Source organism: Saccopteryx bilineata, chromosome 7 (genome assembly GCF_036850765.1).
Source record: "Saccopteryx bilineata isolate mSacBil1 chromosome 7, mSacBil1_pri_phased_curated, whole genome shotgun sequence".
Classification (NCBI taxonomy): domain Eukaryota; kingdom Metazoa; phylum Chordata; class Mammalia; order Chiroptera; family Emballonuridae; genus Saccopteryx; species Saccopteryx bilineata.
In genome coordinates, this window is record NC_089496.1 from 87,522,263 (window position 1) to 87,547,918 (window position 25,656).

General features: G+C 42.0%; 1 protein-coding gene across 1 annotated transcript in view; it reads right to left on the minus strand.

Annotated features, from left to right (window-relative positions):
- The window catches only part of DNMBP (dynamin binding protein), a 118,962-nt gene extending 93,643 nt beyond the window's left edge, over positions 1-25,319 (minus strand). Inside the window, exon 1 of the mRNA XM_066240517.1 lies at positions 25,192-25,319. The gene's annotated coding sequence lies outside the window, so the exon portion shown is untranslated. The remainder of the gene's footprint in view (positions 1-25,191) is intronic.
- Between the last annotated feature and the right edge of the window lie 337 nt (positions 25,320-25,656).

Genomic DNA, 25,656 nt, shown 5'->3' on the forward strand with positions numbered 1-25,656 from the left:
TGAGCTAGGAGCTTGTATCATCACTCCACTGCAAGGTAGGGACCAAGGCACGAGAGTCAGGGCGCATGGGTTCAAATCCCAGGGCTATTGATATGCAATATACTTAACTCTCTAGTTAAGCCAGAACCAGAGCTCAGATGTGTTTGCCTCCAATGCCCATGTTATTTTTACTATAAACATTGCTTCTCTTAAATCTTAATTGATTCTTCCTTCAAAATTTTCTAGACTTTCATTTTCGTCTCTTTGGTTCTCCAAAATTTTATTACAAAAAGTTTCAGTGAATTGAAAAAAATTTTACACCCATCTCTGAGATTCCACTATTTATATCTTAGAGCAGTTGCTTTAATCACTTATCGTCTTATAATTTTATCTGTCAACTCATGTTATTTTTGATGCATTTCAAATAGTGTTTTATTTTATTTTTGATGCATTTAAAAATAAACCACAGACATTTCCCCTGTACTTCAGCATGTCCATCTTAACTAGAGTTGATTACTTGTTTATAGAGTTTTTCTGAAAGTACCCTTTCCTCTCTTCTTGGCCAAAGATATAATATTGGTCAGTGAACCTGGTTAATCTTTTAAACCATTAATTTTTGTTCAGTTGCTTAAGAATTTACAAGACCTTTGTATTTGCACCTATTCAACAAATATTTATCAAGTTAAATGGAGTCAAATTCCTATGTAGGCTAAGATTTTGGCCCTGGTGCGTAGGCTGATCATCTGATGACCCTTTAACCCAGTATTCTTTAAACGTTTACTCTCTAATCCTGTTGGTGGCTGACAAGAGCATTTAGACTCTCCTCTATTGTCCTAAGGCTAAGCAACCAGACTCTTATCCCAAAGTACCTACCCCACACAGGAAAAAACAAAACCCAGCAGATAGCCTGACCATTGACCACTAATCTTTTTTTTTTCTTTTTTAATATTTTATTTATTGATTTTTTTAGAGAGAGAGTAGTGAGAGAGAGAGACAGAGAGAGAGAGAAGGGGGAGGAGCAGGAAGCATCAACTCCCATATGTGCCTTGACCAGGCAAGCCCAGGGTTTCGAACCGGCGACCTCAGTGTTCCAGGTCGACGCTTTATCCCACTGTGCCACCACAGGTCAGGCCAGACCACTAATCTTAGAAGGAGATTCTTAGGCTGATTTTAGAGAGAGACTGCCTGGATTATAAACTATAATTGGTCTTGGAGGGGTATAAAAATACTATTATATCAGAGACTAAGACAATCTAGCCAAGAACCCTTTTTAATTCAGATTTTCTAAACTTGTCTGGCACAGTACCCTTTTTTTTAGGTCAAACTTCAAATGTTTTTAAACCATATCTTACCCCACTTACTCATACATAGTCCTCAGTGCAGTGCTACCCAATCAAAACACTCTCCGCTTCATAAAGCTCTGTCCTGTTCAGAACCTTTTTGTTTATTTGCTATTTCTTTTGTCCATGGGGGGGGGGTGTCTTCCTGTCTTTCCACACATTTAAATACTCCCCACTCTCCACTTCCTCCAGTGATGGCCCCTCTCCTCCCCAACCCTCCTCGCCATTCATGTCTCAGCTCCTACAAGCCTTACCTCAGCCTGTAGATCTGTGAGACATCACACTGCACATGTCGAAGGTAAAACCATGAGAGTAAAGGTATTCATACTCAGAAATAAAATAACATTTAAAAATGTGAATCATGCAACCCAAGAGTCCTTTTTTTTAAAAAGATTTTATGTATTCATTTTAGAGAGGAGAGAAAGAGAGAAGGGGGGAGGAGTAGGAAGCATCAACTCCCATATGTGCCTTGACCGGGCAAGCCCAGGGTTTCAAACCTGCCACCTCAGCATTCCAGGTCGATGCTTTATCCACTGCGCCACCCCAAGAGCCCTTTAATAGATGAATGGATAAACAAGATGCAATGTATACATATCATGAAATATTATTCAGCCTTTAAAAGGACAATCTGACACATGCTACAACAGGAATGAACCTTGAGGACATTATGCTAAGTCACAAATAGACTAACACTATCTATATAATTTCACTAACATGAGGTGTCAAGAGTAGTCAAGTTCATAGAAACAAAAAGTAGAAGGGTGGTTACCAGGGGGCAGGGGAGGGGAATGGGTCCAGTTTCAGTTCTGAAAATGGTCGGTGGTGAGGGCTGCACAGCAATATGAATGCACTTGATGCCAGAGAAATGTACCCTTACATCGGTAAAATGGTCAATTCTATGATATATGTTTATCACAATAAAAAGATTTTTCCAAATGTATGTCATAAAATGTAAGAGGATATAAAAGAAGGTCTGGGAAACTTCAGTAATGTTTAAGAAGCAACATATCTACAAGTTTGGACATACTTTACTAAATATCTCCTGAGATCACAAACTATAAACATTTACCCTGCCACAAACTATAAACATTTACCCTGATAGATTTGTTATCAAACAACAAAACAAGTCATATCCAATGCAGCCTTTAGAGAAGAGGTCTGAACCTGGGACAGACTGAGGACCCTGAATGACAAGCAGGTGCTGTCTCCCACTTCCTCTCCCAGGTCTGTCCCCCACACTCCCCACCCTGGCCCCCAAGAACCACACCGAGGCTCTGCCCGGTCTCTGGCTTCCAGCTGGGCTCAGACAATGGGTGACCCCAGCAGGAGGTCTGAAGGTAGAGGGCGGTGAGGCTGAGGCATTTAATCCCCTGGTCCCGTCATGCTGGGCTGTGAATTGGCTACTTAGTTCTACTAGAGGCCACAGCTACTTCAGAAGGCCCCCCACAAACAGCTCCTCCCCTGAGTCAGGTAACCACCGGTTCCCTGGCCCTCAGGCCTGGGGTGGCTCTCTTGCTAGCTCTGGGGTACAGTATAATTCTTTGTTATTTCCCTCAAAATTTGTCCATTCCATTTTAAGTAGGACCTCCTCAAATTACCCAATTTTGGTCTGCCTTCTACAGTGTGCTGGGCCCCTGGATGGATACATGCCCAAAAGGATTTTTGGGATTTATGAGAACCATCCTTGAAAACAAAATAGGGAGAGTATAGGAAACTACAAAGTTAGTTTCCTAAACCTACCATTCTAAATCTAGGCAAGAGACAGAGCTAGAGATACACATATCGAAGGCTTTAAAAAGTATATATTTAGAAAAATACTGATGCCTGGGTCGCCCTCTCCCCAAACTACCCCCACTTTTGATGAGTTTGTTCCATAGGACTCAGACTCTAAATTCCCATTGTGAAATTCTGAGCAGTCTATTATGCCACTAGAAAAGTAGGGTACAAAGTGCGAGAGATGAAAAAATTTACTATATTCTTTCAGAAAGCAATAATGACATTTTCTACATTCTTCTTAATATTTCCAATTCATAACAAGTCTAAATCCAAGACTCCCAGAAAAAACATCTGGAGGGTTCCGTGTCATCTGCTCCCACAGAGCGTTGCTGGGGGCAGGGGTACCTCCACCCACCTGAGGGGCCGGGGGGACGTGCTCTTTGCGGGGACTCTGCAGTATGGCTTCCTCCAGAGGAACATGCTTTTGTGAGCTTTGGGAAATTTCCATGTCTTGGAACTGAAATCTCCAGAAAACATTATCTTTTGGGAATGGGAATCCATTTTTAAAATTTCAAGCCCTAGCAATGAGAATATTTAATCACAAGAAGAACAGCATAGTTTTCTTATTCTTGACAATATAGGGCTAAAAAGAAGTCACTTTCCTTCATGTGATAGGATAAAAGGTGTCATAAAATGAAGCCTAAACTTTTTCAGGAAGGAAATGTGAAAAGCTAGGAAAACAGCATTTCCTCCTCTGGTTTGTGTCACTGGAGCTCATTTTGGACAGAAGGTCAGCAGTCACTAACAGGTAATTACTCTGAGAACTTGCAGCGGGTCAAGAGGAAGAGAAGAACTCATCTGGACTGTGCTCCCCACCCCTCCACCCCCCAGGCTGAGGAGTGAGGCTTGGGCCCAGTGTCCTCCTCCAGCCTCTTCAGCCTACCCCCGCCCTCCTGATGACAGCAACACTGATTCATGTCCTTCGGTTAAACAGGCTACGGAATGTAGGACTGTAAGAGAAAATGAAAGCCTGTCTGTCTTACTTAGGTGGGATGATCTGAGAAATGAGGGAAGAAAAGGAAAGGAATCTGCTCTCATAAACTGTCTTACAATGTATATTAGATTTTGCTTCTTTCAAACGTTCCAAGTTGGAAAGCAATAACTGCAACAGACGGAACAAGATGTACATCAGAATTTCTGCCAGTTATGGATGGTCCCATTGGTCCTTTTCAGAATTTAAACTGAACAGCTCTTAATTAAAACACCCAAATACATATATATTTAAACTAAGGAAGTTTCAAGATTGACTCTTATGGTATAGCCGTTTTCACCAACATAAGGATTCTACCCTTACCTCCCACCCCAACATTAAGGTGCTGCTTTTAAAAAATTTGTTTATGAACCTCTACATCAATTTTGTCTTTTGATGAAACTACACTAGTGGAGGAAGTTTCCAAGACCTACCAAATTTTAAGAAATTGACAGTAAAGAAACATGTTCAAATGGGGTAACCTAAGAGTTCCTTAAATACTCTCTCAGATTCACATTTCTGATTCATGAATCTCAATTACGGAGGAAATTTAAGAATCACTGACTCATAAGTAAATACGTTGGACATGTCTGAGCTAAGCAGCTTAGTGACACATTAACACTAACAGCTTCCCTACACTGCACATGTAATACATGCCCAGATAATTCATACGATAGCAGTTGCAGAAGTGCAGAGTCAGGTAAAACTCTAAAATGAAACTTTAGGGTGAGGCTGCATCTAGCAAGGAGCCCAACACGTGAAAACAGGCAGCGCTTCAGACAGTTTCCAGGAGAGGCCAAGAACATTTACTAACCCAGGGTTCCAAGCTAGGAGGATAAATGTTACCGAGATCCGGCGATAGGCATCTTGTTTCTTTTCCTTATCTGTTTGAAGTACGTACAAGCTAGTTTTTTCTGCTAAAGAAGATTAAAAAGGACAGGGGGAGTGTCTCTGCCCTTCAGCCTCTCTTACAGTATTAAAGAATTCTTGGTATTTTAGAAGACTCAGGAAAGGAATTCAGAAAAGTAACAATTTGGAGGAAAAAAAATAAAGAGAAAAAAAACAACTGTGCAATTAGAGTTTAAAATAACTCCATCCTCAGGGTGGTGATTTAGATCATTTTAAGGAGCACCAACATCCAAGCACCTGGAAAACAGGGACCAGTAGCTTTATACAAACAAATGACAAAAACGAAAACTTGCCATTTATAGAAACTAGAAAGGAAACTTGGAAGGCAAATGTTTACACGGAATCTTCCAGTTTCTATTCAAGATGTACCAGAGAGTTCTGCCCAGACACCGCAAGCCCAATGAATTGAATGGAGGATTCCTCAGAAAGTGTCATGACAAGAATTTAATGTCTTGGATCAGGATGTTCAAACCTAAAATTCAACAATGAAAAGGTTCACCTGATATAAAAGAGATCTCTAACAGAAGAGAAGAGGCAGCAGTATAATATAAAGAAAATAATATATTTATATGGATATCAGATATAGGGCTATTCAAATTCTCTATTTCTTCCTGTCTCAGTTTTGGTAAATTGTGTATTTCAAGAAATTTGTCCATTTAATCCAAGCTTAAATGTGCTGCATAAAGTTGTTCACAATATTCCTTTACCAACCCTTTAATATCTGTATGATCTATAATATTGGAAATTTGTGTTTTCTCTCCTTTTTTCTTAGTCTTGCTAGGGCATTATCAATTTTGTTGATCTTTTCCAAGAACCAACTTGTGCTTTTATGAAATGTCTATTGTTTTTCTGTTTTCTATTTCACTGACTTCTATTATTTTTGTTATTTCATCTTTCAACTTTAGGTTTAATTTGTTCTTTTTCTCATTCTTGTGAATACTTGTATAACAGATTTTAAACCCTTCTTACTATCTAATATAAGCATCTAAAGTTATAAATTTCCCTCTAAATACTGCTTTATCTGCATCCTAGATTCTAATGTAGGGCATTCTTTTTCATTCAACTAAAAATGTTTTCTAATTTTCCATATGATTTCTTCTTTTAACTCTAGGTTATTTATAAATAAGTTATTTACTTTTCAAATAGTTCAAATATCCAGAAATCTTTCTGTTATTAATTTCTAGTTTAATTGTGCTGTGGTCAGAAAATATATCTTGTGTTATTTTAAGTATTTTTAATTTATTGAGATGCTTTATGCTCCTAGTGAGTGCTCTATGTTTACTTAGATAGAATATATATTATGCAGTTGTTAAGAATAGACTTCTATAATTATCAGTTAGGTTAAGGTGATTGATGGCATCATTCAGATCATATATATCCTTGCTGATTTTTAGGCTTTTCCTTGTATTTTTTTTTAAATTTTTTTTGTATTTTGCCTAAGTTGGGAATGGGGAGGCAGTCAGACAGACTCCCGCATGCGCCCGACCAGGATCTACCCGGCATGCCCACCAGAGGGCGATGCTCTGCCCATCTGGGTCATTGCTCTGCCACAATCAGAGCCATTCTAGCGCCTGAGGCAGAGGCCACAGAGCCATCCTCAGCACCCGGGCAAACTTTGCTCCAATGGAGCCTCGGCTGCGGGAGGGGAAGAGAGAGAGAGGAAGGAGAGGGGAAGAGAGAGACAGAGAGGAAGGAGAGGGGGAGGGGTGGAGAAGCAGATGGGCGCTTCTCCTGTGTGCCATGGCCGGGAATCGAACCCGGGACTCCCGCACACCAGGCCAACGCTCTACCACTGAGCCAACCGGCCAGGGCTATCCTTGCTGATTTTTAAATCTATATCAGTACTGACAAAGGAGTGTTAACTCTCAAACTCATATAGGGATTTGTTTTTCTCTTTAATTCTGCCAGTTTTTGCTTCATGTATTTTGAAGCTATGTTATTAAATTGAATGTACATTAAGGATTTTTATATCATCCTGATAAATTAACCCATTTATCATAATAAAATATCCCTCTTTATCTCTGATAATGCTCCTTACCATGGAGTCTACTTTTTCTGAAATTAAAATGGCCACACTGCCTGACCTGTGGTGGCGCAGTGGATAAAGCGTCAATCTGGAGAGCAGAGGTTGCCGTTTTGAATCCCTGGGCTTGCCCAGTTAAGGCACATACAGAAAGACACTACTACGAGTAGATGCTTCCTGCTTCTCCCTCCTTTCTTACTCTCCCTTTTTCTCTCTCTCTGTGTCTCTCTCTCCTCTCTCCAAATATCAAAAAATAAAATTAAAAAAATAAAAATAAATAAAATAAAATGGCCACACCAGCTTTTTTGCTTACTATTTGCATGATATAGCTTTTTCTATTTTTTACACTTTCAATATATCTATGCCTTTATATTTAAAGTGCATCTCTCTTTATATGTGTGTGTGTGTATGTGTGTGTGTGTGTGTGTATTGGACATAAAACATTGTGTAAGTTTAAGGTGCACAACGTGATGATCTGCCTCCTGCTCAGTTAGGGTCATCCAGTTAATCTTTATTTCAGCAATTGTACTTTTCAGTCCTAGAATTTCCACTTGGCTCTCTTCAGTAGTTCAATTTCTCTGCTGATGCTCCCCATCTACTCATTCATTATGTTCATCTCTTCTTTTAAATATTGAAATATATTTATATCAGTTGTTTTAAATTCCTTGTGTGCTAAATCCATTATCTGGGTCATTATATCATGTGTTGTTTGTATTTTTTCCTCTATAGGATGGGTCACATTGTAGCATATTTCACATATTTTCACTTATTTGTATTCTAGTAATTTTCATAGCATGCTAAATATGTGAATAATCTGTTATACATGGTCTGAATTATGTTGGTTCCTTTAATGGTGTTGAATTTTTGTTTTTACAAGCCATTAAATTACTAGAAGGTCCTCTTGATCATGTTAGACTTGGTTCTATGCCATATTGGGTGAGTCTATTTTGATTTTGTATTAAAGTGTGGCCCTTATTCTAGGATGTTGTTGTCATTCCTAACGTTGTCCTATCTGGAGTCTCAGATGAATGCCTTTAAGTGACCATCAAGGTCTCTCACTAGGGCTGGTCTAGAACGCCAACATTTCTGAACACTGCACCCTAACATGTTCTATTCAGCTCTCCGGCCCACAGCAGCCACTGAGTAGCAGATCTCTCAAAGTCCTGCCCTATGCATGCTCCTGCTGAGTCAGCTCAGCCTTGGCCAAGGACTTGAGGTAAATCTGTTCCTCCTTTACCCTGTCCTACAATCTCAGCCATCGCCCTAGCCCCAACCCCTGATGTCTGTTCAGTGAGACCACTGCATCCACTTGCTCTCCATCCCTGGGCTGTAGTTGGGAAAGTGCCTCCAGGCAAAGAGCCAGGGTGACCATAGGGCTTATCTGGTGTTTCCTTTTTCTCAAGATCACATCCCTGTGCCACCTGTTCAATGCCTGAAAAAAGCCGTCTCACATATTTTTCCCAGTTTTATAGTTGTTTGGTTTACAGTAAAAGTACAAGTCTGATACCAGTTACTCCCTCAGAGACAGAACCATTTTGTAATATTTTTTATTTGAAAATGTTTCATATTAAACTTCTTGGATACATAGATTAAAACTTTTTTAACTGTCTAAATCTAAGTTTGTATATGTGAATGGTAGGTTTTTTTGTAATATTAGGAAGCAGCCATTGTAACCTAAAGACTCAGCTCTTCCAATCCCGTTTTCTAGAAACATGTCCTAGATCTAGGAATCTCTCTGATGCCACTGGGAGCAGGGAAGGAAGACGGGCTCCAATGATGCCGGAAACTAACCTTCCAACCACCAGGTGGAGGAGAACGTAGAATAGGTCAAGTATGATTTAGATAAATCAAGATATACTTAATATCTTTATACCACAGTGGTGTAATTAAAATTCATACCAGCAACACTGAATTAAAATAAGCCAAGAATCAGTGAATCACCAGAATTCACAATTTGTCCCTAATCTTCTAATATTCTTGGCATACCCTGACAATTTTCAGTCATTCCTATACCCATGTCCATTCACATCCATGTTCATGCTGGGTTCAGCTATTTCTTGTGTTTATAACATACACTCTGTAGATCAAATTGCTATTCAAAATCTTTACCTTCTTTTAATAGAATTATATGCCCATACCCTGTGCTGTATATAGTACAGTGCTTCCCACTGTGGACAGAGTGAACTTCCCTGAAACATTTTGTTGGACTTGGCCATGTGACTTGAAAAATGAAGATAACATAAGTGAAGCTTTAAACCATGTTTTCTGGTTTAGACTGTCCCCTTGTGCTCCTCTAAACTACCAGGAGAAGTCACTGTTCCTTTAGCCTGAGCTCCCAGAATGAAGACACTTGAACTTGAATGGAAACCTATAAAGTTCTGCCTGGTCCAGACTAGATCAACCAAACTGCAGCCAGTCTTCAGACCTATAAAAATAAATGCTTGTGATAAGCTATTGAGATTTTGTAGTTGTTTGCTATACAGCCAATAAAGAAAAGAACAATATAGATGTTGGATGTTTTGACTGGAGCAGCTCAGCATCTCACTCTTCCATCAAATACACATAATTCATCACCTGAGTAAATGTCTATTCTCTTTTAAGATCCAATTCAAATGATACTCCCTCTGTGAAGTCTATAAGGTGAGTCCTTATCCCCTGTATGCCCTGCAGGACAGGGATCCTTTTTGCCTATTTTATTCACTGATGTCTTTCAAGCACATAAAGCACACCTGGTACACAGAAGGGCCTCCATAAATATCTGCAGAGTGATTTAACACACTGAACTACTTAAAGTTATATATCAAAATATAATATATATTCATATCCCCAGTGATCATGCTACTCTTTCCCACAGAGCTGTACAAGGTCTCACAGGCCTAACTATCAGGTTAGCAATGTTAGACTTTGATTTTTAGGTACCTGGAAGCACCTGAAATGTTTGAGTAGGAAAGTATAATGGTCAGAATGAGAACTGGATGCAAACGACTGAGCACCCTAAATAAAGGGGAACCGAAAGTGTGTTTATATGCATATATGTGTGTGTGTGTATATATATATAATTTTTCAGATGAAGATAAAGAGTCTATTGTTTCTCTTCATACATATATATATATATATTTTTTTTTTTTTTTGTATTTTTCTGAAGCTGGAAACAGGGAGAGACAGTCAGACTCCCGCATGCGCCTGATGGGGATCCACCCAGCACGCCCACCAGGGGGCGATGCTCTGCCCCTCCGGGGCATCGCTCTGTTGCGACCAGAGCCACTCAAGCGCCTGAGGCAGAGGCCGAGGAGCCATCCCCAGCGCCCGGGCCATCTTTGCTCCAATGGAGCCTCGGCTGCGGGAGGGGAAGAGAGAGACAGAGAGGAAGGAGAGGGGGAGGGGTGGAGAAGCAGATGGACGCTTCTCCTGTGTGCCCTGGCCAGGAATCAAACCCGGGACTTCTGCACGCCAGGCCGACACTCTACCACTGAGCCAACCAGCCAGGGCCTTCATACATATTTTAAAACAGGTTTCTTGAATTATAATTCACATACTATACAATTCATTTAAAGTGTGTAACTCATAAGGTGTTAGTATATTCACAACCTTCAGAACTATCAATATTAGAACATTTTCACTATCTTGAGAGGAAACTCCATCTCCAATAGCAGTCACTTCCCATTTCCCGCAATACTCTCCCACCCACCTCCAGCCTAGGCAACCACTAATCTACTTTCTGTTTCTATAGATTTGCCTTTTCTGAACATTTCATACACTATGTGGCCTTTTGCGACTGGCTGTTTTCACTTGGCATAATGCTTCCAAGGTCTTCAGACCATTTTGAAATATGATCAGCTTAAAACATACAATATTAATTAAGAGCACACAGTACAGGGCCGGATGGCTCAGATGCATATGCTAGCTCCAACCCTTCGCATAGTTAAATGATTTGAGGCAACTTACTTAACTTCTGTGGCTTAACTTCCCCATCTGTAAAAATAGGTTTACTAACAGAACCTGCCTCATCGGGTCATAGTGAAATTTAAATGAGTAAATATATGTAAACCACTTAGACTAGTACATTACGTAAACTACACACAAGTGTTGTTATCTGCATTAATGAGAGGGGGGTTTTGGATAGATATTCTCAAAATATTTTTCATAGCTTTGGGATGTATTTTGGCATAGAATAGGTTTGAAAAGTATCCCAGGAGGGAGAAATGGGGAATGACTGTTAATGAGTATGGGTTTCCTTTCAGGGCAATGCAAATGTTCCAGATGGAACTAGACCGTGATGATGGTTGCAGAACTTTATGAATATGCTAAAAAAAATCCCACTTGGCCCTGGCCGGTTGGCTCAGCGGTAGAGCATCAGCCTGGCGTGCGGGGGACCCGGGTTTGATTCCCGGCCAGGGCACACAGGAGAAGCGCCCATTTGCTTCTCCACCCCCCCCCCTCCTTCCTCTCTGTCTCTCTCTTCCCCTCCTGCAGCCAAGGCTCCATTGGAGCAAAGATGGCCCGGGCGCTGGGGATGGCTCCTTGGCTTCTGCCCCAGGCGCTAGAGTGGGTGGCAGAGCGAAGCCCCGGAGGGGCAGAGCATCGCCCCCTGGTGGGCAGAGCATCGCCCCTGGTGGGCGTGCCGGGTCGATCCCGGTCGGGCGCATGCGGGAGTCTGTCTGACTGTCTCTCCCCATTTCGAGCTTCAGAAAAATACAAAAAATAAAAATAAATAAAAACCCCACTCAATCACACTTTATTTATTTATTTATTTTTACAGAGACAGAGAGAGAGAGTCAGAGAGAGGGATAGACAGGGACAGACAGACAGGAACGGAGAGAGATAAGAAGCATCAATCATCAGTTTTTCGTTGTGACACCTTAGTTGTTCATTGATTGCTTTCTCATATGTCCCTTGACCGCAGTGGGCCTTCAGCAGACCGAGTAACCCCTTGCTTGAGCCAGCAACCTTGGGTCCAAGCTAGTGAGCTTTGCTCAAACCAGATGAGCCTGTGCTCAAGCTGGCGACCTTGGGGTCTCGAACCTGGGTCCTCTGCATTCCAGTCCGACGCTCTATCCACTGTGGCACCACCTGGTCAGGCAATCACACACTTTAAAGGGGTGAATTTTATGGTATGTGAGTTACATCAGTTTTTAAAAATTTGTTTCTCTATTTCAGAAATTTCTATACTTCAAGCAAAACAGTGAAGCTGTACATGAATAATCTACCTTGAAAAAAGCTAGAAATCTAAATAGCTTCTGTATTCTACGCCTCCCCCTGTGAAGTTTTCCTGCACTTCATGTCTGAAAATGGTCTACACTTGTGTTTTATACCTGCTCTGCCCTAGGAATGGAGGGGAGGTAGGTAATATAGTGATTACATGGACGTTCACTGGGCAGGGCTACATAAAAGGGCTAATTTAAAAAGAGAAATAATATTTGTTATTAAATTGTATTAAGTAATAACTACATTCGTAACAGTTGAGAGCTCAGACTCAAAAGTCAGAAAGAATTAGGTGCAGTCGCTGGCTCTGCCTTTCCTCTTCACGAGCTATGTCACCTTAGGCAAGTTATTTAAACCCTCCTGAACCTTAGCTCAGTTTGCCCGTCTGTAAACCGAAGAAAATAATAGTAATTTACTTCATAGGCAGTTACGAGGATTAAATTTGAGAATGTCAGTGAAGCATTTAATACAGTTCCTGGCAAACAGTAAGCACTCAGTAAATGCTGGTATGAGAAAGGCCTGATGATAATGGAGGAGGAAAAGATGGGGGAGAGAGGGAGGGAGAGGGGAGTGGTAGGGGGGAGGCGGAGGAGGACTCCAGTCATCACCCAGACTGATTGTAACATAAATAATACAGATGAGGCAGCAACTTCTGGGAGGGACTAACTGCTCAAAACTGCTATTGTCTTCTTGAGAGGAAGGGGGAGTAATGTAATTCTGTGGTTACTGGACACAAGGACAAAGCAATTGACATCCCCCTCGACTCTAAGCTCTAAATGAGCTGTGTATTCACAACAGACCCACAAGGATTTGGCAGCAGTTTACAAACGAGATCTTTGCATATGGGTCCAAGAAAACCTTTGCCAAATGCCTTCCAGGGATAGAAGAGGGATATGAAATTAATTGATTTACTCTTCCAAAAAAATTATCCTGTACTTCTAGGAAAACCATTGGCATTACTGTTAAATCCTTCAAATGCAACAACCTTTTACAGTTTTCTTTGGGGCTTGAAATGTACATATTTGAGATTGCCAGTGTCCCACTTGACTCTTGCCATCTTTTCTTTGGGACTACTGTGATAGCTTCCCAAATGGGTACCTACCAGTTTCACCTCCCTCTGCTCCACACTGCAACTAGGATGCTCTTTTTAAATACAAAATCTCATCATTCTCTACTTCTTGAAGTTGCACAGGGCTTGCCATCCCTCGCTTGTAGGAAACCACCACTAAAACTCCTTTGTAGACCATACAAAGCCCATCATGACCTGATCCCTACCTCATTCCTGAACACTCTCTTCCTGAACTACCATACACCATGAGCTCTAGCCTCACCAAAACACTGGCAGTTCTCTGCAAGCCACAGCTTAACAATACGACACAACTACGTCTACAAACCATTTTCCAAACACATTATTTCACGTGTGTATGACGGCTACCGTAATTGGGTACGAATATGAAGTGTCTTTTTTTATTGTTAAATGATCACTGCAACAAAGAATAATCAATAAATCGCAAATCACCTCTGGTTAATATTTTTATTGTGAATAATTATATTTTAATTTTTAATCATTCGAAGTCACCAGAAAAGAATATTGGCCAAACCTGACTCCTATTTATGGACTATAAAAATGGACATATTGGTAAAATTTAACATGATTTTCATTAATTTACTATTATCAATGCCTTTACTTAAAGCAAATGTCTTTCTTAAAATAACCAATTAGTCCTGTAATAAAAGTAAAAGTAGGGTTGTAATAAACTTATTGAATGTCTTTCTCATTCTGCATTAGATTTTTAGCCTTGCTTTATTTTTATTAACCCTTTGGCTTTAAAACTAGATGAAAATGCTGACATTGAGATACTTTATTCTTACAACCTTCAAATAAGTAAATACAAACCTAGGTTCATACTTCAACAATTTTTATTCCTTCTATTTTAACATTGACTCACTACCCTGAAGAATTATCACAGCTGAATAGCAGGTCAAGGCAGCAAAACTGAAAAATAAAAGAAAACAAAACCAAAATTGGTTCTCTTCATGTCTACAGTGGTCCAGATATAATGTCTGATCAACAACTAGGTAGTAGTAGCAAAAAGAACAGGTAATATAAAACTATGGGTTTGAGAAACATAAGTATTTGTATGATGCCTCACAGCCTAGCTAGCTTCTCAAGAATACAGGACCCCAACAGGTACTACAAAAGTCTGGTTTTAATGTAAACTCATTCTCCTCTTACTTGACCCTCCAGGATTCTGTTTCCTGATAAGCAGATCTAGAGTGTAAGACAGTAATATCCCAAGGAGGTTCTGGCACTGAGCCCAGCAATCCTTAAAGAAACAAACACTGCTTAAAAGAAGAAAACCACCAGACGACTCACTTCTCAACTTGCTCCCATAACGCAAGGGAACAGGAAAATGCCTGGCCATATAGAAGTTATAAAATTCCTTCAGAGGCAAATGTTTTGAAATAGAGATGGTCTGCTGTTGATAATGTCAGTCCCTGACACCTGGGACATTTTGGAAGACTCCTCAGAAATGACCTCTGAGCCAGACTAAGCTATGTGGGTCAGTTCAACCTTTCTATTTATGGAAGCTGAGCAACTTGGAAGCTCCTGTAGTGACCGACAGGAGAAAGGGTGAGTTTACTCACCATAGGTCAATCAAGTTTTGTCAAAAGCCATTTTTAAAATTCCAGAATGTGGGAAACAAAAAGCTAGTTTTTTCAACAAATAAATGGTAATCAAAACATTAAACTTAAAAAGAAAAGGGAAGTTATGCTTAAGGGCATAAAAGCCACTTAAGAAACATTAACTAAATGCTATGTGTACAGTATACATTTCTTGGATCCCAATTCAAGCAAATTGATTGTTTAAAAAAATTGAGACAAATGGGGCAACTTTGAATATTGACTAGATTACTGATTATATTATGAAGTTACTGCTTCTTTTTTTAGATGACAATCATGGTATCATTGTCATATGTAAATAAAAGGGAATCTTTTTTATTTTTTTTAAGTGAGAGGTAGGGAGGCGGGAGGCAGAGAGGCTCCTGCCTGCAACCTACTGGGTGTTGGCAAGCCACTTACAGAGCAATGCTCTGCCCATCTGATGCTCGGCAATTGAGCTATATTTCAGTGCCTGAGGCAAGGCCATGGAGCCATCCTTAGCGCCTGGGGCCAACTAGCTCAAACCACTAAAGCCATGGCTGTGGGAGAGGAAGAGAGAGGGGTAGAGAAGCAGATAGTGGCTTCTCCTGTGTGCCCTGACGGGGAATTGGACCCGGAACTTCCACACTCCAAGCAACACTCTACCACTGAGCCCACCGGCCAGGGCATAATCAATTTTTCTTTCTTTCTTGGGTGTAATCAATCTTCCTTCCCTCTCTCCCTCCCTTCCCTCTTCCTTTTCCTTTTCTCCTTCTTCCTTCCCTTCCTTCCTTCCTTCCTCCCTCCCTCCTTCCTTTTCTTCCTTTATTTTAGTCATTAGAACAAGAAGGTCTATAAAAGGCCAAAAGGAGGTAGAATATAGAAACCAACTCAGCTTTATAAGTCTTAAACTGAGTGTTGGATACATGGATATTTGTCTTATTATTCTTTTTTCATTTTTGAATGAAACTCAGTAAAATGGGAAGAAGAAATACTCATAATTATAATTCACAATATATTTATTGCTTCCATTATTGTTATAGAAAATAAAAAGAGATCCATGTGATTAGAGCAAAAAGTGGAGACAGGGAAGCAAATTAGTATTAGTATATATGGTAGATTGGATCAGACTTGCAGGCCAGGTAGCAGAGTTTAAGATTGGTTGGGGGGCGGGGCAAAGATTGGTTTGAAGTAATGGTGGGTAAAAAGTATCCAGCCATAGAGTAACCCACGGAGGATACAGAAGCAGCAGAATCCAAAGCTCCCCCTTCTTCCGGGACGAGGCAGCAGAGCAATGCTGGGTGAGTGTGGCGTGGACTTCCGAGGGTGAATCCGAAAGGGAGCAGCGGAGACCCAGGCATTCACTTTGCCTTACACAGAGAAAACACGGTGGGCCTCGGGCATGTGCAGTCTGATAATGGTTTATACAGGATAGCATTATGGTGTGTTTGTGGCAACCTTTTTTTTAGCACTTTATACTATTAATATGATTACTTGGCCTTGCTTTATAATAAAGTGACCAGGTACACACGGAATGACTGTTCATCATGACAATCCTGAACCAGATCCAGAAATGACGGAAAAACCAAAAGGTTTCTGCTGGGAACAGGAGGAAAGAATAAACTAGAAAAGGGAGGACATGGCATGTGAGCTGGGGAGTTCAACAGCACTTGCCACATCCACTGCAACTTTTTCTGCTGATGGGACACATCCTTTATCCTAGGAGAATCACCTCATGAGAACAATGCCGTGGGTGCTGGGCCCAGAACCCATGGTGAGAACGTCAGCACTGATTATTCTCCCAGGCCCTACTCCCACCACGTGCTTGTCAGCAGCACCAACACCGGCACACCCCTTTCAGAAACCATAGGCTGAGCAGCTAAAACAGATGTAGAGGTTAGCCCTGTGGCTGGGGGGGGATAGTAACGCATACACCAGGGGTCCCCAAACTACGGGCCCCGCGGGCCATTTATCCAGCCCCGCTGCACTTCCGGAAGGGGCACCTCTTTCATTGGTGATCAGTGAGAGGAGCACATTGACCATCTCATTAGCCAAAAGCAGGCCCATAGTTCCCATTGAAATACTGGTCAATTTATTGACTTAAATTTACTTGTTCTTTATTTTAAATATTGTATTTGTTCTCGTTTTGTTTTTTTACTTTAAAATAAGATATGTGCAGTGTGCATAGGGATTTGTTCATTGTTTGTTTTTATAGTCTGGCCCTCCAACGGTCTGAGGGACAGTGAACTGGCCCCCTGTGTAAAAAGTTTGGGGACCCCTGGCATACACGGTCCGGTCCGTGTGGAAATGAGGATTCTGCTAGCTTACTGAGCCCATGTATTCAAGGAGGCTAGGAGAACTTCCTTTCCTCCCCTCTCCCTTACAGTCCCCTTCTCTGTATCACAGCGCCGCCTCTTTAAGGATGGATTTGCTTTATGGATCCATTTATCGAGGGCACACGACATGCCAGGCGCAGCTCAGGATGCTTAGGGTCTATCAGGGAACAAAATAAAGAATCCTGCCTTATAGAACTTTCTCCTTGACAGATGGGGAAGGAAGACAACTGCAGTTTACAAGGTGACAGGTGTTCCTGCAACATGAACAAAACCGAACATGGTTGGAGACTGACTCTACCAGCCGATGGGGATATTAGCTTTTGAATTCTGTCACTGGCCTCCGCCACCACTCTCCCTCACCCCTCATCACACTAGCCAAGGTGATTGGGGAAACAAGACAGTTGTGTTGGGTCTATTTCAAAGTCAAAGAAAAATAAATTACAATTATTTCTCCATACTCTTTAATTTTCTGAAAGATGAAAGCAAATGTGTTCTAAAGAAGGAAGGCGCTAACTGAGCTGACGCAAAAGTGACATCGAATAGATTTCTAGTCCCCTAAGCTAGTCTGTGGTTTGTTGGCATTTGAACTAGGACTGCTCCATATTGTGACAATGAGGCCAGGCTGTCATGCACAGTAGCTCCCTCAGGCACAGCCTGTTGGGAATTGCCAAGTAATTAGCAAGCTATTACCCAACTCCTATAAACTAATCCTATGTTTTCCCCCCAGAGGATCACTCAGAGCAAGACAAAAAAGATGTGATGATCTAACCTTGAAAAAGGGAGGGGGGTGTGTGATACAAATTATGCAGCCCAAATTTAAGTGCATTCTCCTCCTCCACAAACATCCCCCCCCCCAAAAAAAGAGCAGAGGAAAAACCCAACATTTTAACAGGGGTTTGTGCCAAACAGCAAGAGTAAAGATTTGCTTCTCTCTATTTTGCAAATTTTCTACAATGAAAAGACAGGATTTTTACAATTAGGAAAAAAACAAACCAACCACATAGAGATGCTTGAGAGCTGGCCAAAGAGATGGCCATGCAAATCAACTGCCCGACACCCTACCAGTTATGATTGCCAAAGAACTACCCACTGAACTCTTCACTACCTCATGAGATATACTTAGGTTAGATTTCTACCCAAAGTAGCGACTGATCCACAAAGTAAGAAAACCATAATCTTGCATATCTTATATTTATAATCATGCTGACAATTATAGTTATAATGCTGAATCTGGCGCTCTCTCTCATTCTTCATATCAGCTATTTAAATTCTGATTCTTAACAGCAGGAGGAAAAAGCTGCTCTAACAATGAAATAAACTTATATTGGACTCATGAGATATTTACCATAAATTTATATATATAGGATTCAAAAATATTGAAGATTTATTCCTCTTTTTTTTTTTTTGTACTTTTTCTGAAGCTGGAAATGGGGAGAGACAGACAGACTCCCGCATGCGCCCGACCGGGATCCACCCGGCACGCCCACCAGGAGGCGATGCTCTGCCCCTGGGGGGGGGGGGGTCGCTCTGCCGAGACCAGAGCCACTCTAGCGCCTGGGGAGCTTCTCCTGTGTGCCCTGGCCGGGAATCGAACCCGGGTCCCCCACACGCCAGGCCAACACTCTACCGCTGAGCCAACCGGCCAGGGCCTTCTCTTTTGCTTGAAACTTAACCTTGGCATAGGTTTAGGATTTTGACAGGCAGTCTCTGAGACATGATTCACAATAGCAACAAAACAATGAAGTATTTAGAAATTAATTTAACCAAGAATACCCACTAAACCTTTATGAAAAAAACTTTTTAAAAGGAGCATAATGTTTGCAACTAACTCAAATGGTCAAGAAAAAATATGCACAGAAATGCAGAGAGAGAGAGAGTAATAAAGCGAATATGGCAAATGCTAACGTTGGTGAATCCAGGTGAGGAATACACAGAAGCTCTTTGTACTAATCTTAGCACGCTTCTGTTAGTTTTAAATCTTTTCCAAATAAAACAAAAGTTATTTTTAAAAGTTGAGCTGAAATAAATGGGAGAGACACATTACATGCTCTTGGAAGAAATGAGTTAAAAAGATGTCAAGCCTCTCCCAAGTAACTTATAAATTCAATGCAATCCCAATAAAAACTCTCCCAAAAATAAAAGTTTGGAGGAACTTAATAAACTTATTCCAAATTTTATATAGAAAAATCATTATATGAAAAAATTATTTATTTCAGGATAGCTGAGTAAACTTCAAAATGAAGACCAGATAAAGGGGCACTTGCTGTGCCAGTCATGAGGACATATTACTAAATCAGTGTAATAAAACAGGACGATGAAAAAATAAAGCAAGAACTGACTGACAGATTAATGGACCAGGGCCCTAGAAACAGATCAGTGTATCCATGAAAGAGGGTACCACAATTCAGTGAAGAAAAGCACGGATTTTTTTTGGAGATGTTATTGGAAAAAATGGCTCATTAAATGGAGAATAATGGGACTGGATCACTATCTAGCACCACATGCAATGTGGGCTCTAGATGGATTAGAAATCTGGCTGGGACCTAGGGACAGAGAGGGACTTCTTATACAAAAGCTGACAAGCATAAAACAGTCAAGGAATTTATTTATTTGATTATATCAAAATTAAGAATTTTTCTTGGTCAAAGGACAAAAACAAAATCAATGGATGACCAATGAGAAATTATCTGTAAAGCCTAAACGTGACAAAGAGTGCCTGTCTATATTACAAAATGACTTCTACAAGTCAATGGCAACACAGATAGCAACTCCAACAGAAAATGGGCAAAGATATAAAGATAGTTAAAATCATTAATAATCAAGGAAAAAGTAAAGTAAAAGGACAAGATATCACTGTGTACCTGTGAGATTAGAAAAGGTGAGGAGCTGAAGGAAGCTGAGTGTTGGTGGGACATAAGGACAGGGAACCTCGAACTCTTCTGGTGGGAGAGAGACTGACTGGTGCACCGTGGAGAGGAAGCTGGCACTATTTACTCAAATTCTGTACATGCAAGCCTGTAATCCAGCAACTCCCTTCTAAGTATATATCGCACAGATAAATTACACAGCTCACTCAGCAACACCGACGGTGTTAGGGAGCAGGGATAACCTCAGTATCTATCACAAGGAGAGCAGATGAGTAAAATCATCATGCGCACACAGCCCAGTGTAGAATGCAGCCTTCAGAAACAAGGAAATAGGAGTACATAGAGAAACAGGGAGGGATCTTAAAAACTACTCAGAAAAAACTCAGACTGAAACACAGCATTACAAAGTAAAATAGGTACACACATAGAAAACAAACACCCCCCACTTTGCAAGATCCGATACAGACAAAAAGAAACACATTAAATTCATTAGAGTGAGAGTATCTGCGAGGCAGAAAGTGAACAGGAAGGGGTAAGGAAATTAAATACAAAAGATATCTTTTCTATTCCTTATATGTTAAAAAGAAGAATTCAAATGACCTATGATAAATAGAAAATTAGAATTGTTCCTTTCCCCAGTTTTCAACTTGCCTAACAACAAAAGCGGCGCTGGTTGCCAGCTCTGTTGATGAGTAACAGCTTTTCATCCTTCTTCAAGCAGGAAAGGAAACCTCAGGGACCAGCAGAGAATATCCATGCAACAGCGTTTTTGTTTTCACGACCTGACACCCTGACTGAAAAGCCCGATCACCTCTTGATTTGGAGTGACTCAGCTAAAGGCGTGTCAGCAGCCTCAAGTTTTCAGGTCACTTGAAGTTCTTTACTTCCAGAACCTCTTCACATGCTATCCTCTGACCTCCCCGTGGTAATATTCCATACTAATTAGAATCATAAAATTCTGGACTATAGGTTAGGGTCACACGGCTAGTATAAAAGGGAAGTCGCTTGACCCCCTGCTGCCTATTCTTACCCAACAGCTACAGTGACCCTATTAAAATGTAAGTCATCATGGCGCCTCTGTTCAAAACCCTCTAATGGCTTGCTTCCCCCTCACTCAGAGTAAAGGCCAAAGTCCTTACAATGGCCTCCAACGATGTGCCCCCTCCCACTCCCACTCCCACCACCTCTTATCTACTGCTGCCAAGTACCCCTCGCCCACATTGGCGATGCCTGGTCACCATGACCTCAACGTCTCTCACACATGCCAAACATGCTCCTGCATCTGGGCTTGGAACTTGCTTATCCCTCTGGCCCCTGTTCGCTCCCTCATTACCTACAAATCAGAGATCAAAAGTGATCTTAGCAAAGGCCTTCTCTGACCTCTTTGCATAAAAAGTAACCCTGCCCCCCAACACACGCCCCTTCCCACTTGCACCTCTTCGAAGTTCTTCATAGTACTTATGATTATGTGGCCATCTGTCTGTTCACATGGTTATTTAGAGTCTATCTCCACTCCATTAAAATGTCTATTGTATAAGGGCAAGCCTTTGACTGCTTTACTCACAGCTGTGCCCTGAGCACCCAGAACAGTGCCTGGCACATACAGGTGCTCACTGAATATTTGGTATTTGGTAAATGAATGAACTAGTCAGGAGCAAAACCTCCATGTTCAAACTTCAGACTCCTGGCACAATGCCTGTTTGCTCCACTGTGCTGCCTTGATTCTTGGTGGTCACATCCTTCTTGTTAGAAAGCCCTACAAATCTAAAAATGAAGTAATACACTTTCACTACTCTATGTCTATTTTTCGTCCTGTGGCTGACTTTTATAGCACTGAGGATAAAGCACCCAACCAAAAGGTAACACCTTGGTTTGTTTAACGGCTCTTTCATTACAGAGGTGTTCTATGATATGATTTTATGGCTGCAACTATAGACCTTTTTGCTTTTCAGGCAAGAGACTGATTATCTCTTGATTAACTCCTGACCAGCAAAGACTGTTATCCAGTCTTGAAAATTCGTTTATTTAGGTGTTTTCCTGGGCTAGGTATAATCAACTATTTAATATTAGTTGATGTGAAGATTCTGCAAGTATTCTAAAAGAATTTTAATAATGCTTTAGCTGAAGACCAAGCACACTTAAAAATTTCAGAGCAGAAAATCTTGTAATAATACTATGTTGTAGGAAATCCATTAACTGACTTAAAAAAAAATGACAGAATAATAAACCTAAAAAATAATTCAAGCCTTATACTTGGCAATAGGTATGCAAACCTCAATTTGCATTCTATTTTAGTTGTGTTTATCATTTTAAAATATGTCTCTATACAAACTTAATACTAAAGTATCTATAATTTGAAAAATCAGTTTTCACTGATTTTAGCCCAACACTGATCAAGTGACTTGTGAGGGTTGAGAACAATAATGAATATGAAGATTCACTAAGCATCCTGCAGAAAGGATTTGCCCCTGAGGCAAAGATAAATGACTTCTATTGGCCCTGCAGTCTTTCTAGATTGTAGCCTCCAAGCACAAGGAGGATACAAATCTAAACTGTCTACTTGACCTTCAGAACCGCCTCCTGGAGTCTTGCACTATGTTCTAAAAATGAGTAATCATTCTTAGATTTTAGATTGTTTTTTTTTTTTTAATTTTCACGAGAGATTATTTGAGGCAAAATGAGGACATATGCCTGGAAGCAAGATCTCAAATGTTCCTAGTGTTTAGATCTTAAATGGTGACTCAAGAATTATGACTTCTGGCCCTAGCCGGTTGGCTCAGTGATAGAGCATCAGCCCAACCTGTAGAAGTACCAGGTTCGATTCCTGGTCAGGGCACACAGGAGAAGCGACTATCTGCTTCTCCACCCCTCCCCTTCTCCTTTCTCTCTCTCTCTCTCTTCCTCTCCTGTAGCCATGGCTCAGATGGTTTGAGCAAGTTAGCCCTGAGCGTTCTAGGAGCTGAGGATGGCTCCACGGCCTCGCCTCAGCCACTGAAACAGCTCAGTTGCCGAGCAATGGAGCAGCGGCCTCAAGTGGGCAGAGTATCACCCTGTAGGGGGCTTGCCAGATGGATCCCAGTCTGGAGCATGCGTGAGTCTGTCTCTCTGCCTGCCTGCCTGCTTGCCTGCCTGCCTCTCACTTAATAATAAAAAAAAATTATGACCTTTATTCTCTGAGTGGATAAAAAGTAATGTAAGTTCAATCAATCAGTGCTTGAAAGAAGCTATGAATATTGCAATGTGGGGGAAAGGAATGTGACAAGGGTCTCTGCAGGTATGAGGGACACTTACAAGAAAGGAGCCAGGAAAGAAGAAACAAGAGGAAGGGAAGGCTCTGCTTTGGGTCTATGAGTCAGAATAAATAACTAGTACATATTTGTATAGCTTGCCTATAAACATTAGTATTATATCTCAGCTGAAAATACACACAGTATGAACACTGTTGAAAAGATATCATCACATTTTCTGAGGCAGAATGTTCTCATCTTATTGCAGAAGATGTCTATGCACTATACAGGCCCCACCCCGGGTCAGACTTTAGCTATTCTCTATCATACGCAAAGCGCTCCATTCCAACCTCTGAATTTAACTGAATTTAACACCAAAGGATCTGTAATTCGAAAAATCACACTGATAAATAACAGGGAGGGCTGAGTATAATATTGAATTTGAAAATTCGCTATGCATCATGCATAATTTTCTTAAACCTATCTTCTTAAAACTTTTTGTTGTCATAATGAGTGACGTTTCAAATTAACACATAAAATGAGAGAACTTCAGAGATGGAAGGGGGCCTTAGAGATTCTTTAATTCAATAATCCAGAGAAAAATGGGTACTAGGGGGTTAACGTGCTCACCACCTGGAGTCTATTCATGCTGAGAGTTATAAATGCACCATGAACTCTGTGAAACCATGTCTGTATGCTGACAGGTACTTCAGTCTTGCGAAATACAACTATGGATTTAATCAGTCCTCCTCTCCCCCTGTAAATCAGCCACGCAAAGAGTTGAACTATACTCAAACCCTAAGTAACAGTGTTATGGCTTGCCATATACCACAGCATCACTAATTATGGGGGGGGGGTGCCTGACCTGTGGTGGCGCAGTGGATAAAGCATCCACCTGGAACACTGAGGCCGTCAATTCAAAACCTTGGACTTGCCTGGTCAAGGCACATAGGGGAATTGATGCTTCCTGCTCCTCCTGTCCCTCCTTCCCCCCCTCTCCCCCATCTCTAAAAATTGAATAATTTTTTTTTTTTAATTTTAAGTTTCAATACACAATGCTCTTATTACTGTAAAAGAGACCTGAAGGCGAGTTACCAATATTACAGAATAACGTTTTTATGTGTCCTTCATTATTGTAGAAATGAGGCACACAATTAAGGGTTGCTTTTAAAGTGGGGTGGGTTTCTCTTGCATTTAAAATTTAACTCTGTAACCCAAGCATTCTCCACAGTGCCTAATTTGCAACAGACCTGGCATCTAGAACCCCGATATTTCTTCATTCAACTGACATCATGAACCTTTTGGGGGTCATGTCCTTTGAGAAATTGATGCCTGGTGGACATCAGTACCTGTGGCAGGAATGCAGCTGTATGCGGGTAACTGCAAAACTCCACCATAATCAAACTAGCATCTCTAGCCAAACAGGTCTTACTTTTGCTTTGGAAATCATCCCTCCCAGCCTCCCTGACACAGAATCATTAACTCCTGCACCGCCTAGATGTGTCTCTGAGCATGCCAGAAGAATGTCTCCATCTGTAAAATAAGGAGGCTGGGTTGTGGCTGAATTCTTTTCCAGCTCTCAAATTCAGCCTCTTTGCCGGATGGCAGGGCGGTGCAGTGAAAAGAGCCCTAGGCTTGCTTGACACCATTTAAAAAGCCCACGTCCGCATCCCTCTGACTGCGGGCCGCCCAGCCCCTCCAACTCCCTGGGACTTCGCAGGACCCGACCTGGCCAGAGACCTGAGGACTCCGAGGCGGGCCGCCTTCTGGGCGCTCTCGGCCCGGACAGCGGCCGCCGCGGGGAAGGGGCGGCGCAGGCCCCGCTGCGCGCCGCGGCGCGTCCCCAGGGCGCGGGTTCCCTTCGCCCGCGGCTCGGGACAACTATCTGGGCTCCCCGCCCCGCCTCGCCCGCCCCTAACCTGATCTCCGCCGCCCGGCGGTCCCTCGGCGCGGCGGGCAAGTTGCGGCCGCCCGTCCCGGGCCGCTGTCACCTCCGCCCCTGGAAGCAGCGGGTGGGTCAATCCAATGTGACTCAGAGCGGCCGCCCCGCCTCCCGCCCCCCGTCCAGGCTTCCGCCCCGCGCGGCCCGAGGCACCACACTGGGTTCGGGCGCCCACCTCCCGGCCCCGCCCACGCCGCGACGTCAGAGGGGGCGGTGCCCCGAGGACCTCCGCCGGGGGAAACCGGGACCTGGGCCACGCCGCCCCATCCCTAGTGCGGCCCGGGCGCCCTCTGCTCGTGGGGGTCGGTGCTGCACGCAGCTCCGGCTAATGGCAAGTTCCGCTCCTCCCTTGCAGCCCCCCCACCCCACCCCCAACGACACAGAAAACTAAAAATTCTGTGTAGAGGAGGCCAATGCAGCCCTGTGTGCTGTTATCACCGTC